This window comes from Cervus canadensis, chromosome 19, assembly GCF_019320065.1.
Source record: "Cervus canadensis isolate Bull #8, Minnesota chromosome 19, ASM1932006v1, whole genome shotgun sequence".
Lineage (NCBI taxonomy): Eukaryota > Metazoa > Chordata > Mammalia > Artiodactyla > Cervidae > Cervus > Cervus canadensis.
Window position 1 is genome coordinate 6,553,758 of NC_057404.1, and position 6,000 is coordinate 6,559,757.

Consider the following 6,000-nt stretch of genomic DNA (forward strand, 5'->3'; position numbering starts at 1 on the left):
CTCCTCTCAGTTCAATTCAGTTCGGTTGCTCAGTCGTGTCTTGACTCTTTGCGACTCCATGGACTGCAGCACACCAGGCTTCCCTGTCCATCACCAACTCCCAGAGCCTACTCAAACTCATGCCCATCGCATCGGTGATGCCATCCAACCATCTCATCCTCTGTCACCCTCTTCTCCTCCTGCCTTCAGTCTTTTCCAGCATCCAGGTCTTTACCAATGAGTCAGTCCTTCACATCAGGTGGCCAAAGTATTGGAGTTTCAGCTTCAGCATCAGTCCTTCCAATGAATATTCAGGACTGATTTCCTTTAGGATGGACTGGCTGGATCTTCCTTGCAGTGCAAGAGACTCTCAAGAGTCTTCTCCAACACCACAGTTCAAAAGCATCAATTCTTTGGCGCTCAGCTTTCTTTATCCATGGGTTCCTCTACCCATGGGATTTTCCAGGCAAGAATATTGGAGTGTGTTGCCATTTTCTTCTCCAGGGGATCTTCCTGATGCAGAGATTGAATCCATGTCTCCTGCATTGCAGGTGGATTCTTTACCACTGAACCATGGAGGAATCCAGAGAGACTCAATGCTAGAATATTCTAGCAAATCAGACTGCATGAAAGAGGTAAAAGTTTAGTTTTCATGGAGATCTTTGCCCTAAAGCTCAGGATACATAATTTAATTGGTATGAAATTCCTTTGTGAAATGTCAGAGTCACTTTACACTGAAATTGTATATGTCGCCTTAGCGTTTAAATGCTTGAGCAAATATAAAAGAAAGATATTAAAAATGAATTTTTTTTCATTTTAATTCTAAAGTTAAGGATTATGAAGAATCATATGAAATGGCTGGAAGGGATATTTTATGTTTTCATATAACTAAGTAAAAATTCCCATATCCCCACCCCCCAACAAAATAACCCACCCACAACAGACCAATCAAACGAGTAAACACTCATAACAACAAAAACCCTAAAACAATGACTCCTCACTAGGTTTGCATGTACTATTTAAAACTAGATTTAGGGAGCCATCTGCTGGTAAATTGATGAGCTGTCTGATTTTTTTAAAGAATAGAGTTGCCAGATAATTCACAAAATGCTCAGTTAAATTTGAGAATTCCATGGACTATATAGTCCATGGGGTCGCAAAGAGTCGGACACGACTGAGTGACTTTTACTTTCTTTCACTTCGGTTAGATTTGAATTTCAGCTAAACTGCAAATAATTATTTTAGCATAAATATGTCAGGGCAGTACTTGCTTCATATTCCAACACTACTTTGTTTTAAGTTTGTAACTATACTCTTTTAAGTGATTCAGAAAAGGTTGTCTTGAAATCCAGATAGTATGATTATTTAGGAATGTGTGTGTGTGTTAGTTGCTCAGTCATGTCTGACTGTTTGCAACCCCATGAACTTTAGCCTAATAAGCTCCTCTGTTCATGGAATTCTCCAGGTAAGGATACTGGAGTGGGTTGCCGTTCCCTTCTCCAGGAGATCTTCCCGACCCAGGGATCAAAGCTGGATCTCCCGCATTGCAGGCAGATGCTTTACTGTCTGAGCCAATGTATTCGTTGCTATATTCACATGCTCCAGCATGATGTGTTTGTCTTCCTCTGTTGTATTTTTATCTGTCTCTGTTATTTTTCACTTGAGTTTTTCCTAGTCTGTGTATTTCTTTCCTGCTGCTGCGGTCTCATATTTAAAGAATCTAGGGAAAAAAGAGAATCTAGGGGACTTCCCTGGTGGTCTGGTGGTTAAGACTCCACACTCCCAATGCGGGAACATGGGTTTAATCCCTGGTTGGGGAACTAAAATGTGGCATGGTGTGGCTTAAAATTTTTTTAATTTTTAAGAAAAGGAATCTGGGTCAATTACAGCTGAAAAATGGAAAACCAAAAGAGAACTCATCTTATTTTCTGTAGTACCTCAGTTGCAGGTTCCACTTATCTTTTAAAAAGTAAAAGGGTATACATGTATATTTTATTTTTGACCTTTAACATTTTAATTTGTGTTTAATTAGTAATTTATTCACATGGTTTTAATTTTTTAAAAAAATACAAGAGAATATTCAGTAAAAAGTCTCTCTCACTCCTGTCTTTGACATAGAGACAACCAATATATCTTATGTGATCCTTAGTCATCTTAAGAAAGGTCATTTATTTTAAAGTAAAAGAAGGCAATAGGATTGTCTCTCAAGGGAAAAAAAGTATTGTAGGTGACAATAAAAGACATTTCTTTCTTCATAAGCTATAGTTTTTAATTGAATGGCTCAATTTTACTTTGTCTATGGGGCAAATATCTAGAAAATGTATTCTCTTAAATCTTGGTAGCATACGAATAATTGTCTATAGTTGCAAAATTCAAATTATTAAAAATCCGTGTTATAAAATATCACAAGAGGGAGATATTGCTTCATGAAGACAGTAGTTAAAGAGGGCGAGGGAAAAAAGTCTTTTGTCTGTTTTGGACACTCTTTTCCCTCACTATCTTGTCTTCAGTCATTTGAGATAGTGACAAGCATTCAAATGGCCCGTATTGAAATCCCTGTTTTGTCTCATTCTGTTTGTAGTTCTGGATTAAATTGACCCTTAGGAGTCTTAAAATCATCTGTAAATTCAGGCTTATGCTCTTGTTTTCACATTACATTAAATAATATATAATATATTTGAAATGGTGATGCCCTCCAGCCAAAGCTAGGAACACACCTGCAGTTGGACAAGTTCGGTTTATCACTTATTGCAGTAAGGCAGAATGCATGCCAGGGCTGGAGGGAGGCCTCTCAGTGGGAGGAAAGGACCTGTTATAGGATTTGGGCTGTGGTTGGACGGTTTGTGGGAAGATCCGATGAAACAGGGTTTCCTCTGGATTGCGTGCTGTTAGAATGCAGGGACAATTAATGACTTGAAATTTGTTTATAAGGGAGGGTGTATGCTGTGTGCTTAGTCGCTCAATCATGTCCAACTCTTACCAACCCATGGGCTGTGGCCCGCCCGCCAGACTCCTCTGTCCATGAGGATTCTCCAGGCAAGAATACTGGAGTGGGTTGCCATGCCCTCCTCCAGGGGATCTTCCCAACCCAGGGATCAAATCCAGGTCTCCCACATTGCCGGTGGATTCTTTTCCATCTGAGCCACCAGGGAAGCCCCATAAGGGAGGGCAGAGTGAGGCCAAATTCTTACGGTAAAGAAGCAGTACTGAGTCCTGTGAGCTGGGAAAAGGGCTATTTGGTATCTTGTGGCTTGTAGAGTGACTTTGTTTTTGCCCATGCTTAGACAAAATTAAGAAGTTGTCTTGTTTTGTCTCACTTGCTCATGGTCCCAGAGCGACCTTGACTGATTTGGGTGTTTTGTGAAGTGGTATATATCCAAAGGAGAATAACTTGACCTAGCAATGAGCTCCAGGCCAGCTTCTGAGCACACGCAAGTCTAGCTAAAAGTTTAAGGTCAATTGTTGGATGTCAGGGGTTGCTTTTTTCCTTTCTTAGAAATCATCTGGCACTTAGCTGATGCTCAATAAAACTTGATTAGATCTAGACTGTATTCAGATTCTCTGATGATGTATTCTTCTCGCCTGTCACTAGACAATGAGCTTCAACAGGACAGAGGTAATGCTTCGTTCAGCCCCTCTCTCTCATGAAGCAGGTACTAATTCTCCTGATACAATGAGTGTCTTCACAGCCTTGCTCTTGGTACCTCTGCTCCTCTCTCCCTCCCTCTGTGTTCGCCCTTTTCACTCTCTCAATCAGCTGTAATAAACAAGTATATGTAAGGTTGATAAAGCAGTGATTTCTGTAGCACAACCATAGAATGCTATTGTTTGAAAGAAGTCAGCCAACACAGAAATTTTCTCTTTGTTCTCCCAACCATTTAAGGGGGTCTATAGTAGCTCATTTAAATTTGTCACTATTTTTTAAAAGTTTAGATAAATAATCTTCACTATTTAAAATTCTCTTGTGCTTCTAGGAGCCCCTTGTCTTCCTTCAGCACAATTCCATACACTCGCTTTGTGGTCTGTGGTCCCCTCACTTCTCACCTTTCTGCTCTGCACAGTCCCACACAATACACTTGGAAGGACCTGCTGCTTTTCATAGACTCTGTTTGGTTTCCTCTGGTTCTATTTCCTCCTTAAAGAGTCTGGGTGGGTGTGGGTGAATTTTCATTTCCTGTAATGGTAGGCAAGGTTTTTCAGATCAGTGTTCTCATAGGAAAAAAAAATATTCCTGGAAAAATATGAAAACAGTAACTGGATGCTTCAAAATAGTCAAGAATCAAAAGGCTAAAGCTAATGCAGGAACCAATAAAGGTGATCAGAATACAGAATCTGCTTTTACTCTGAGAGCATTTGTTGATCCCAGCAAGTCTGAAACTTCACTGAGGCAGCTTTGATTGATGAGGAGGTCAGAAATAAAAGCACTGGGTCTACAGAAGATGCAAAGTCTAGTAAGAGACCATTCCCACAGTAGGCTGAGAGCCCAAAGGGTTACACTCTTAGGGTCAGGCTGAACCAGAGGCAAATGAGACTTCTAGCACACTTCCTGTGTGAGTTGGGCAAGTCTTGGACCCACTGGTCTCATGTTGGCTGTGCCCCCAGGGACCTGGAAAAAATAAATCCACTAGAAGATTCCTCAAAATCTTCTTTTGAGGAAGGGACCCTTCATCTAGGCTTCAAATCATTCCTACAAATAATATAAGATGCATGTTTCCTTTACATTAACATTTATTATATTTTCACTATTATTTTTCATTACATATTTCTGGAAACAAAACATCTAAAACAGTTCTTAAAAGACAGGCTTTAAATGGGAATAGTAAAACATTGTATGTACAACAAGTTTTAAAATAGTTAACTCATAGGGATTCAAGTTTCATGAGATCAGAGTGGAAGAAACTCATGTTTCTAGAACAGAGAGGACTCTAGGCAGAAGGCAGGGACCTGAGGAGCAGCCATGGCAGAACAGGAGGTTTTTGAAACAACGAGAGGTTTCACTTCTGGGAACAGAAACCAACATTCGTGAAATTGAAAATTCTATAAATTGATCAAAGAAGTAGATGAGAAACTGAGCAATGCATACTTCATTAAAAACTGTAGGTCGTCTTATGACCTGCCTCCTTGCATGAGTAGGCATCCTTTCCAAGTTAAGGAAAATAAAACACAAGAATGTTTAGTAATTTGCCATTAGTCACTATCTTAATATTCTTATTTTAAAAGCTAGTAGCTAGGGACCTCCCCTGGTGGTCCAGAGGTTAAGAATCCGCCTTGCAATGCAGGGGTTGGGGGTTTGATCCCTGGTCGGGGGGATAAGATTCCGCATGCATTGGGGCAAATTAACTCAGGCACCTCTGCACCTAGAGAGGCCCTCACACTATGACTAAGACTTGCTGCAGCCTACTTAATTGATTAATTTTTTTAAAAAGTCCCCCTAAACATCTATTTTTTTAAAAGTTAGGTCCAGGCTCAATACTTGTCACTGTGAACTTGCTGAGAGAGATGAATTTCATAGAGAAGGAAAGTAGGTCAATGTTTGCCAGGGGCTGGGGTGGAGAGTGGATAAGGAGTGACTATTAATGAATATGGGGTTTTATGATTAAAATCAATGGGATGGTAATGGGACTAGACACAGTTCCTGCCCTCATGGACATTTATTTATGAAGGAGACAGTCAAGTAAAACAATCATTGCAGTACAGTGTGTTAAATGAAACAGTGGGAGCAGTGAAGGAAGCAAAGTCAGTGGCATTTATTCAGGAAGTAACTTCTAATAATGACTAAGAATTAGTCAGAGGCAGAAGGATGGGAGGCAGCAGGAAGTAAGTTATGGTGTTCCCAGCCAAATAAATATTCAAAGGCTCAGAGATGAAACACCTCATTGCATGTTAAGGAATCTGAGAAAGAATTAGACCAATGGGAACAGGGGAAGCAGAGAGAGACCTGGGATGGGAGTCAGAACGACTACACGGGGACTCATAGGTCATATCAGGGAGTTTCAACTCTATCCCCTAAACAACGGAGAA